This window comes from Columba livia, chromosome 2, assembly GCF_036013475.1.
Source record: "Columba livia isolate bColLiv1 breed racing homer chromosome 2, bColLiv1.pat.W.v2, whole genome shotgun sequence".
Classification (NCBI taxonomy): Eukaryota; Metazoa; Chordata; class Aves; order Columbiformes; family Columbidae; genus Columba; species Columba livia.
This window is the reverse complement of record NC_088603.1, coordinates 76,627,154-76,639,214: the sequence shown is the minus strand read 5'-3', so window position 1 is coordinate 76,639,214 and position 12,061 is coordinate 76,627,154. Positions and strand designations below refer to the sequence as shown.

The following is a 12,061-nucleotide window of genomic DNA, read 5'->3' as shown; positions in this document are numbered from 1 at the left end:
AAACAACTTTATACTATGAGGAGGCAAAACATAGTTTAAAACTTTTTATTCATTGGAAACTGCCTCTTATTCTAAACTAGAACTTCAGTTTTATTTTGTTTTCAGTAATACAGTATTGAAGTAGTCATTGTAAGGTCTAGACGCATACATTTTTTTTTTAAATCAACATTAGCTTCTTTAGCTTTCAAATAAAGGCCTGAGTTTTTAATTTCACTAGCTCAGAAGAGCTGAAAAATCAATGCTTATGCTGGAACCTTCTGCTGTTTAAATGATTACTGGATTATACGTACCCTAAAAAAAATGTTGTCTTTGAACAGATAAAGGTGTATTATTATTTGCTGAAATTACACGGGATATTTTTTTCTCATCCATGAATTAAAGCAGTAGTAGAAATGTAATAGTCACTTACCAGTACATATCTTGCAGTCCAGATATGACATCTGCATTAACTAATTAGATGGTGTAATTTCCATCAGTTTACTCCTCATTCATTGAAATACATTTTAAGAGCTTATCCCACGAGAGTGAAATTTTATTTTATTTTGATCATACAAGGAAAATTCCAATTTCATTTGCATTCTACTAAACAAACGCTGGAAAGTATATCTTATTCCATTAAGGTTATTACTAGTCTTAGACATTTTATCACACAGGCAACATTTATGAATTTTAAGTAAAGCAAACAAACACAATGGCAACAAAAATTATTAGCAAATAATAATCTACAACACTGATTGAAATTCTATCAAAAGCAAATTCTGCCAAAGCTGTTATTCTGCTTCAGGGAATCTTCCTCATAAAAATCACATGAGGACTGTATTACTAGATTCAATAGGTAGCTATTTTGTCTCTGTAATCTCTTTGCATATTTGATTGAAATGTTCTTTTATTCTGTTACATTGTAACATCATTGACATCTAACTGCAATAGGGACAAATGCTACCCTGACATTTAAACAAGTGGACAGGTGATGGATAGGTAATTAAATTAATTTTAATAGGCTAGACTATAATTTAGAATTATTTTAACATTTACAGAAAAACCCTGTTCATCTTCAATATTTTCTTGAACTTCTTTACAACCCTACAGCACATCATTTATTCAAAGAAGGCTGTTATCCCTTTGCTTCTTTTGAAAGTGTGGAAGGATAGAGAGCAGTGCAGGGGAAAGGGACCCGGGGGTCTTGGTGGACAGCAGGATGACCATGAGCCAGCACTGTGCCCTTGTGGCCAAGAAGGTCAATGGCATCCTGGGGTGTATTAGAAGGGAGGTGGTTAGTAGGTCAAGAGAGGTTCTCCTTCCCCTCTATTCTGTCCTGGTGAGACCACATCTGGAATATTGTGTCCAGTTCTGGGTCTCTCAGTTCAAGAAGGACAGGGAACCACTTGAGAGAGTCCAGAAGATGATTAAGGGAGTGGAGCATCTCCCTGCATGTTTATAAATATGTAAAGAGTGAGTGTCATGAGGATGGAGCCAGACTCCTCTTCTCGGTGACAACCAATGATAGGAAAAGGGGCAATGGATACAAACTGGAACACAGGAGGTTCCACTTAATTATGAGAAGAAACTTCTTCTCAGTGATGCTAATAGAATGCTGGAACACGTTGCCCAGGGAGGTTGTGGAGTCTCCTTCTCTGGAGGCATTCAAAACCTGCCTGAACACATTCCTGTGTAGCCTCATCTAGGTGTTCCTGCTCTGGCAGGGGGATTGGACTAGATGATCTTTTGAGGTCCCTTCCAATCCCCAACATCCTGTGATTCTGTGTAATTCCGTGTGACTCTGTGATCACAATAATCATGAAAACACTCACTAGAGCGCATTATCTTTAGTAAAATATGGCAGGATAAAACAATTCTATTTATTATATTGCGTAATAGAGATTTCCTTAGACCTCTAAAAGCTCACACATTTTATTTTACAGCTCCTCCAGTATAAATACAGTTTCCTTTGTTTCACTCCTACTGTGCAATCTGACAGAATCCTGCTGTGTCCAAACACCACTAACACTTTCATCCCTCCAGACTTTTCTCCTAGGCTCTTCCACTTCCATGCATATGTTTCCATTGCTTCTTTCTTCTCTGACACACTTCTGCTTATCCACTTCAATTAAATTTCAATTTTGTCTCTCTAAAGTATTTTTACTCTCTTCTTCCTCCCCCTAAAACCTGGCACTTTCCTTCCCCTTTTGGCCTTATTATCACTCTTTTCTTTCCACTTAGAAACTACCACTCTTACTTTTTTCCTCAAATATCTCCCTTTCCTCTCCTCCCTGTGATTTTCTACAGTGAATCAAGCCTCTGCTTCTTTACATACGCACCCCTTGTGCTGTTTTTTCAGTTGTTTGGGGGGGGTTGTTTGTTTGCTTGTTTGGGGTTTTTGTTACATTTTGTTTTTTGTTTGTTTGTTTGTTTGTGGTTTTTTTGTTTGTTTTTTTGTTTTTTTTTCCCCTATCCTCTTGTGATTATCATATTTTAATAACATTTTAACAATAGTTAAAAATAAATTCCTGCACAACAACAATTATTATTACTTTATAGCACCGTACATCTGCCTAGGATTTACACAACATTAAAATCTCAAGAACCTCAAAATCAATTAATCAGTTGCTATAACATTTTTCACTGGTGTAGGCCTGCTGGCATTCAGCAGGGTAGTCCTGTGAAAAATGTACGTGGGATTTGGTGACAAGTTAAGACATACAGTTGCTGAGATTCAATGTGCAGCTGAATCAGGTGAGGCAGAGACACTACTAACATTAAAAAGTTTTATGCTTTACAATTCCAGGTTCTTAAATGTTTTATTTTAATTTCATAAAGTTAGGTGTGATTCTGAGAAACCAAAAGTTTGGCAGAGACACAGATATTGTCTTATATCTCTTTATGTAGCAAACTTGATGTTCCACTAAACTCCTTGCCTCTTTATGGGGCAATTAAAACAAATGCATAGAGTCCTTCTCATCTGAGACAAACAGGAAGTTCTCACAGGCAAGAAAGACGTGAAATCATTGATTTCTAAGAAAATTCTCCCCCTGATTTAAGAAAAGTTGAGTTTCTATTCATAGTGGTTGTAAAGAAACCCTACAAAGGCATGAAATTAGGAGATGTTATTGCTGCAGCTGTTGTCAAAACTTAAAATCACTGAAAGCACTACATAATTTTGTTGTTTATAGGAATTGTGGTTTAGCTTGCACCTCAGAAATGAAGGTCTGTAATGAGCATCACAGATCCTAATGATTCCTTGGTTAATCTGGACTCAAAACTTCTGAGTGTTTGAATTCATGGGGAAGCCACGCTTCTTCCTCATGCTCAGGATGGAGGAGCCAGGCCCAGGCAGTCTTTCTACCTGGGGGTAGCACTCCTGTCTACAGACATCAAGATAGCTAAAGTATCAAGTTGAATTGCCTGTGCATCTGAACAGGTTTCTATGGGAACTGAAGAACCACGATAGACAAAAACACAGAAAACAGCACTTGTCAGAATGAGATGAGGTAATGAAGCAACTGCTGTGACCATGCAGAGATTTAGCCCATGGACAGATTATCCAAGAAGGATCAGGGAGGGGAGATATGCTTAGGAGACATCCATGTTCATTCTCAAGAAGTCATAAAATATGCTAGGGCATGAAAAGAAATTACTGAAATTACAGAAATGGTGGTAAGCAGAGGCTGAACAGAAAAGCTATTTACTTAAAGAAGAGATTAATTACAAGTTAGAATGCACAGTTTGTGAACAGCTCAGGTTAGGGGAGATGAGAATTGTAAGAGGATAAGCAGAATTAAAATAAGGTAAATATGACCAGTTCAGAAGGACTGTGCAGTGAACTAATGGCAAGATGTTTAAAGTACATTATGAAGCATAAAGTATTTTTTAAAAAACCCAAATTGCAAACAAGGGCAAGATTATGCCATTGGCTATTGCATTTATGATTTTTATTAAGATCATCTTGTTTGCAGTTGTACACCGGATTGTTGAAGAAAAAATATCTAAGAACTAATAAAAGCGACCTACCATTATTTCAAAGGAGTGAAAAAGCATTCACAGACAGCGTTTTGGTTTTTTTTTTCTCATATAATGGAATTATTATTTTTTTTTATTTCATTGATCTGGAGAAATTGTTAACTCCTTCTAAATCTCAGCATTTTCAAATATGAAAATACCATTTTTTAAATTCCAAAATGATCTCCTAGTGTAAATGGTTTTGCTGTTCTCAGCCTAAGCTTTTGTTAGCATACAGAAATAAGTAGAATAAATTATCTACAATGAAAATTATTGCTCCAATGAAATTGGGCTTTATATCAAAACAAGAACACAAATTTTTCTCCTATCCAGAGATATCTGTCAGCAGTAAAGGAAACCATCAACACAAGTCACCACAAGATTTTTTAAAAAATAACTACCTTACATGACACTTGCAAAGGGAGTATTCCAAAATCAGAAGGTCATTATGCAAGAAATCTAATCATGCTAAGCACCTTCTTTAGAAAAACCTGTAACATTTATTTTCATTAGATAAATACTAGGCATTGTAGGGTAACCTGTAGCGACTGTTGGAAAAAGTATGTTATGATTTCTTCCTGAATATGTTTACTCTTTCATAAGACTCTACTCATGGAGATGCATGTATGTTTCTTCTTTTACAAACAGCAAATCTTTACAGAAAAATCATACAGCAGAGGATATATTTTTTAATTTAAAAGGCCGACACACTATCCAACCAAATATTTAAACCAGAAAATATTTTTCCTTTTCTTTTCCTATCCTAAGTTTTAAAGTAGATTAGAAAAATAAGAACTTTAGAGTATTTCTTTACTTCATAAAGTTCAGAGGTATCTGACACTAATGCTGTTTTCCTCATGTGGCATAATTATTTGTTGTTGTCTTCATTTTTACTATGTCATTGCTTTAACTTCAGTGCACAGACCACATTTTTTAAACAAAAGAGGGTATTTGTATAGAAAGGGAGGAGACAGATTCTAATCAAGGTGGTGGTGAAGAGTTCTGATACAGTCTTTACATAAAGAGAAGTGTTATAGAAAGAACATTATATAACCAGCAAGCATTAGAAGACAAAGTTATTCTGTCAATTGATGATGTTGGGTTTTGTCCATTGCTCTAAGGTTAATTACACTGTCTTTGATGAAATGTAAAAAAAAAAAAAAAAAAAAAATCTAAAAGACATGTTGATAACCAGCATCTCAAAATCTCTTTCTTCTGCTGAAATGTCAATGACCTTTCAGACCTTGCATTATTTTTACAGAAATAGGGATGGCATCTCTTTCAAAGGAACTGCTGCTTGATATATCAATCAAACTATCCTTTATTACTGTGTATTAAAAAAGTAGAGAAAAAAATGCATTGTTAGTTGTGGTTTTGCATTCAAATCCACTCAAACTTGTTGTGATTAAATTGAAGAATGAATCATACAAAAATAGAAGGTTTCCGTAATCTTTTTGCTTTATATTCCAAGATGTCTCTTAATATAACTGTTCCAAGTCTGAAAAAGTGATATTTCTAGTACGAGAGAAAAAAAAAAAAAAGCAAGCAAACAAACGAAACAAACAAACAAAAACCCAAACAAACAAAAACAAACAAAACATTTATTTGCATTGAAATATAGATCGGGTTAGCAAAAAAACTTCTACTGTACATTAGAAAATTAAAAAAAAAATATGTTGAGGAGAAACACATAAATCACAAGTTTAGTAATGGGACCTGGAACCTTTCACTTTGAGGTAATATGTTCAAATTGAGCCTAATTTAGAACTGGCTGGAAGTTAATAGTAACTAAGGCCTTTAGTGACTCGTGTATAAAATGGTATAACATTATCATATTACTTTCTGCTGATGTGTATTTATAATTTATAAACAAACAAGCAAACAAAAACAAAGACACACACACAATACATATTGTAGTAAATTTCTTTAACAAAAAAAGAGCAAAGACTTAGTCAATACAAATAAAATACATTCTTCTTCAGCACTCCATGATCTGGATATACTATAATTCTATTTTTGCTTTGGAAAGATCAGCTTTTGAAAAAAAAGATGTTGTAAAGAGGTTATATTTTTAGAGACAATGATGCATCAATATTTAGAGCAAATTTTTCATTATCTGATCACCAGCTTCTCTACTGACATTAAATTCAATACTGGATGTGAGATCAAAATTGTTGTTGAAATGAGACAATCAAGACAATTAAAACATGAATGCTCCAGATGACTGCAAAGCGTTTGACACAGTCTCCCATAGCATCCTAGTTGCTAAGTTGAGAAGGTGTGGTCTGGACAATAGAGTAGTGAGGTGGATTGCAAACTGGCTTAAGAAGAGAAGCCAGAGAGTGCTAGTCAATGGTGCGGAGTCTGGTTGGAGGCCAGTATCTAGTGGAGTGCCTCAGGGGTCAGTACTGGGGCCAATATTATTCAATATATTCATTAACGATTTAGATGAGGGAACTGAGTGTACTATCAGCAAGTTTGCTGATGACACCAAGCTGGGAGGAGTGGCTGACACGCCAGAAGGCTGTGCTGCCATGCAGCGAGACCTGGACAGGCTGGAGAGTTGGGCGGGGAATAACCTGATGAAATTTAACAAGGGAAAGTGTAGAGCTCTGAATCTGGGCAGGAACAACCACAGGTTCCAGTATAGGCTGGGGAATGACCTATTAGAAAGCAGTTTAGGGGAAAGGGACCTGGGGGTCCTGGTGCACAGCAGGATGACCATGAGCCAGCACTGTGCCCTTGTGGCCAGGAAGGCCAATGGCATCCTGGGCTGTATGAGAAGGGGGGTGGTTAGTAGGTCGAGAGAGGTTCTCCTTCCCCTCTATTCTGCTCTTGTGAGACTGCATCTGGAATATTGTGTCCAGTTCTGGGCCCCTCAGTTCAAGAAGGACAGGGAACTGCTGGAGAGAGTCCAGTGCAGGGCAACAAAGGTGATTAAGGGAGTAGAGCACCTCTTATATTAGGAAAGGCTGAGGGAGCTGGGTCTCTTTCGCTTGGAGAAGAGGAGACTGAGGGGTGACCTTATTAGCATTTACAAATATATAAAGGGTGAGTGTCACGAGGATGGAGCCAGGCTCTTGTCGGTGGCAAACAATGATAGGACAAGGGGTAATGGGATCAAGCTGGAACACAAGATTCCACTTAAATTTGAGAAGAAACTTCTTCTCAGTGAGGGCGACGGAGCACTGGAACAGGCTGCCCAGGGAGGCTGTGGAGTCTCCTTCCCTGGAGGCATTCAAAACCCACCTGGACATGTTCCTGTGTGACCTCATGTAGGCTTTCCTGCTCTGGCAGGGGGATTGGACTAGATGATCTTCTGAGGTCCCTTCCAATCCCAAGCATACTCTGGGTATGTGTGTGTGTGACTGCAAGGGGCTAAAAAAATCCTCCAGACTGTGTCCACACAGGTTTTCATGATGATGAAATTCAACATCACTGCTAAAAAAATGAATTTGACCAATACGTAAACTGTGATTCCCATTTTTTAAAATATTAGATTTTTAATATGAAAAGGGATGAATGAAATCCAAGAATGCATTTAAAAATCACTGGAACCTAGCTATGAAGTGATTCATTTTTTGGAGTTGCCTGTCTTTATCCATTGATTATGATAGGACCCAAGGACAACCTCATTTCTAGTTTAGTCGTTTAAAGCAAGTACCTGAAGTTTTCTGGCACAAAGGGCATATGCCTTCTGTATAATTTTAGAGTCCCAGTTTCAAGAACAAGCAATCAGCAACATTGTTCTCAATAATAACTATATTTTTATTACTCAGATTGAGTACTGTATAGATTGCTTTTTCAAAGCCCTTTTAAGAATTAACATTAAATCTGCAAGAGCGAGAGGAAATACTCTCACTGCAGGATTACAAAGGTCTGCATCCCTTCTGAAATTCTGATTATTTGAGCCTTTACATATGAAGCCGTTAAAAACTCTGAAAGAAAATACACCTTAAATTATCAATACGATTTTCACTCAATCTGTCAGTTGTGGATCTTTTTTCTTTAATAAGTTGTCTAAACTATCTTGCAGGCTGTGTTATTCCTCTTTGATGTTACATCAAGTGAGAAAGATTAAAGTCTAGCTTGAATTTATCACTGATGACATTTCTGTGACTTTGGTCCATCAATCCTTTGTGATGGGAAGATGTCAGAACAAAGTCATCACAAATTATGTAATGTCACTCCACCTAAGACATAGTGCCAAATAAGTTGATGAAGCATACTGTTGTGAAGTCTATATCCTTCCATAGGGTACATTTATAGCTACATGTCTTTGATTTACAATCCTCCTGAGATGTTGAAATTCAGGAGGATCAAACCATTTTGGACTGATCATTCTATAACCTGTGTCTTATCTTGATCCTTTATATACTGAGTAACCTCAGTTTCTGAAGTATAATTCCCCTCTTTGGTCTTTCAGGATTCATTAAGTAAGTTGTAGAAACAGGGAGGAATTAAGCAGGAATTAAAGAGTGAGTGTTCTATGTTTGCACTTTTTATGGGCATACAGTTAAAATTTTAATTGTCACCATAATTAGCAGGAGGTAGTTTAAAATCAGATAGTGAAAAAAGCAAACAAACAAATTTCTAAATTTAGTTTTGAAAACATCAGTAAGGAGATAGCTGTAGATAGATGCCTGTTATCATGGAGGTGAAATAATCATCTTCCACATGCAACATTGTACACTTACGTTTATTCTACTGTCTAGTTCTCTCCTCAACTCCATATCAAAAAATCACAATTTTTCCGGAGGGATATAGGAAGGTTTTTCAACACTCGTGCCTCAATGAACTATAGAGAATGCATGTTTTTCTACTGTATTTCAAAACATTAGCAGTAGTTTTCTAGCAGTAGCAAAAGTATCTGCTATAGTGACACAATGTGGCAGAGTGCCACAACACACCATTGGAAGAAGCCTCTTGGACATAAAAGAACTTGGGATATATCAGAAAAAACAAAACCAAGAATGAAGTTAAATGTGCATAGAAATAAAGAGGAGAGAAACTATTACAGCTGGAGACTACAAAAATGAGAACACAGAAGTTCCACTGGTAATTTGGTAGCCTAGAGTTAACTTACGACAGATTTATATGAACTGGTCATACACAGAGCCTGATTCCTCAGGCTATCAACTAGGAAGAGTATTGGGTCCTTTTCCAATAAAAATCTGGAAGAAACAACAGGAGGAGGATGGGGAAACAGAGAGCATGACAGAGAAAATTTTATGAGCCATTATTCATTACCCTTTTTTCATGAAAGAAGCTACCTATCAGAGCTGCCAAGAAAAAGAAAAACCTTCCGGGGACAGGGAGAACTTCTATTTCAAAATGAGCAGTCAAATTATCAGAGTCTCTCCACTGGAAAGCTTCAGTGGATGACTAACTGCTGCCTTCTGCTCATTACTTCTCTCAAAAGATGAATTGAGGTCCTTTGTATTCTCCGGTAACTGAAGTTTCCGTTTTGCCTTTTCTATTTTTAAGAAGTAGTTACAGATGAAGAGAAAATGTGCTGCAGTAATAGAGCCACATCAGGAAATATCCTCCTCAGCTGCTGTTCAGAAACATTTGAAATGCCTTCTAATAGAATGCTGCTTGTCCCATAACATTTGTGACTGTGCTTCAAATGCAAATTTCTTCATTACATTGAATTGCATTAAATTTCATAAGTACTCTGCTGCACATATCCCCTAAAAACAATTTGCTGAGAAAATAAAATTATGTGGTATGATGATATGCCCCCATTAGATAATACCTGAAAATAGCTTTATAAACATATTTCATTTTTGTTGCTACTTAATGATTTTGTTTCACTGGGTAGCTTCTGGATTCAGCCATTCCAGTGCAATGAACTAGAATCATCTTCAGAGCTGGAAACTTTATTAGTCTGATTATTATGTCAAATATGATGAGCACATGTAGATTTATAAAACATGAAAAAAGTTACAGTCCATTGAGTATGCCCTTTTTCAGTCTTTAAAGACATTAACTAGAAGGACGTCTTAGCACTGCTAACAGCAGTTCTGTTCCCAGGGAGTACCTTATTAATACTTTTGGTAGCAAATAGTAATATGCAGATACTTTCTGACAATGTCAATGTACTTTGGGAAGAGACAACAAAACAGCCTGAAATCACCCACAGTCATTAAAGATCCCCTTACAATTAACCTGGAAATCAGAGGTGTTAGAATGGGATGGCAAAATCCCAATAACCCTGATTACGTCTTATTTGTCTAAACTCACTTGAACTACAAACAGATAAAGTGATCTTCATGGATTATTTGGAACGACTGCATTTCTCCTCAACCAATGCAACTAAACTGCATCTCACAGACAACTCTACATAAGGTCACTGGGGAGAAATATATTAATTAAATTTAATCCTAGGCAACATTTTTCTCCTAGACAATCCTCTACATCTTCAGTGTCCTCAAGCTCAAACTAATGCGCAAATCAACTAGCTAAACTTCACACATATACAGGAAATGATGGATAATCATTGCATACCTTGGTGACTTAAAAAAGATCATGCTAATCCAATTACAGGTAAAACAATATGGGCTCCAAAACACAGCAATTTGAACAGAAATAATGCAATGGCACTGTTTTCCTATCTCTGCCTAGATCTTGTCTTTGATTTATTTACAAGCATCTATATAAGAACTGACTCATCAGTTTAATTATTTTGTTGCAAAAGGGCTCTTAAGAGATTAGGTAACAGGAAGAGTAGTTGCCCTCAAAAACATAATTCTTATCTGTTAAAAAAATTACAAAAGTAATAAATCGAAGAACCAGAGTATTAATATTGCTAGTAAGACAACAGCAACAAAACCCTTTCATTTATCTTTTACTTGTGCAGGCTTTTGGAAGCTGGAGTATTTCCACAAGACTTTGAGCATCCATCTGCATGACATCAGGTAAACAAATAACTTCTTCAAGAGATGCAACAAAACCAGCCTTTCTCAGTGTCATGCTCACTATCTCCTGGAATGTCCTTTCCTCGCCCCCTTGCTGTCCCCTAACTGTGCCCTAATCCTGCCTTATGTCAGAAATAGTGTGTCCAGCAGGACTAGAGAAGTGATCATCCCACTGCGCATGGTGCTGGTGAGGCCCCATATCAAATGCTGTATTCAGTTTTGGGCCCCTCAGTACAAGAAAGACCTTGAGGTACCAGAGAGAGTGCAGAGAAGGGCAATGAAGCTGATGAGGGATCTGGAGGACAAGTCTGATGAGGAGCGGCTGATGGAACTGGGGCTGTTGAGCCTGGAGAAAAGGAGACTGAGGGGAGACCTTATTGTTGTCTGCAACTACCTGAAAGGAGGTTGTAGCATGGAGGGTGTTGGTTTCTTCTCCCAATTAACGAGTGATAGGATGAAAGGAAATGGCCTCAAGTTGCACCAGAGGAGGTTTAAATTGGATATTAGGAAAAATTGCTTAATGGAAAGAGAGGTCAAGCACTGGAACAGGCTGCCCAGGGAAATGGTTGAGTTGCCATCCCTGAAGGTATTTAAGAGAGATGTAGATGAGGTGCTTAGGGACATGGTTTAGTGGTGGACTTGGCAGTTTTGGGTTTACAGTTGTACTTGGTGATCTTAAGGTTCTCTTCCAACCTAAATGATTCTATGATTTTATAATTACAAAGCGAAAGCTGTTAAAACCTGCAGATTACCCCATGCTCTCAGGTATTCTGAAATACTACCCTACGTACAGGACAGTGATGAATATCAATATCAAATATTTTTTTAGAATCATTGTTTGAATAGATCCTTTTACAAAGCAGAATGTAGTAAATCAACATATCCTGAAAGAAGCTATGTGATATTTTAAACTAAAGTAAACCCTGTACACAAACACAGTACACAAGTGTAGCAGGGCTATCTTGTTGAATATTTGAGTGTTTGTTGGCATACACACGGGTATTCTAGAAAACCTCTTGCTTTGCCCTCAGGGTCGGGAAATAATTCTGACAGGAAAGAGAGATCAAAGATGTGCTTGCAGTGACAGGGAGGCTGCACATGTTTCACACCAGTAAACAAGGGACATAAATCCTCTTTTTCTCCAT

The 12,061-nt window shown here is 37.1% G+C and overlaps 1 long non-coding RNA gene across 1 annotated transcript in view; it reads right to left on the bottom strand.

Moving 5' to 3' along the window:
- The window catches only part of LOC110357686 (uncharacterized), a 79,018-nt gene that overhangs the window by 29,760 nt on the left and 37,197 nt on the right, over positions 1-12,061 (bottom strand). The window lies entirely within an intron of this gene.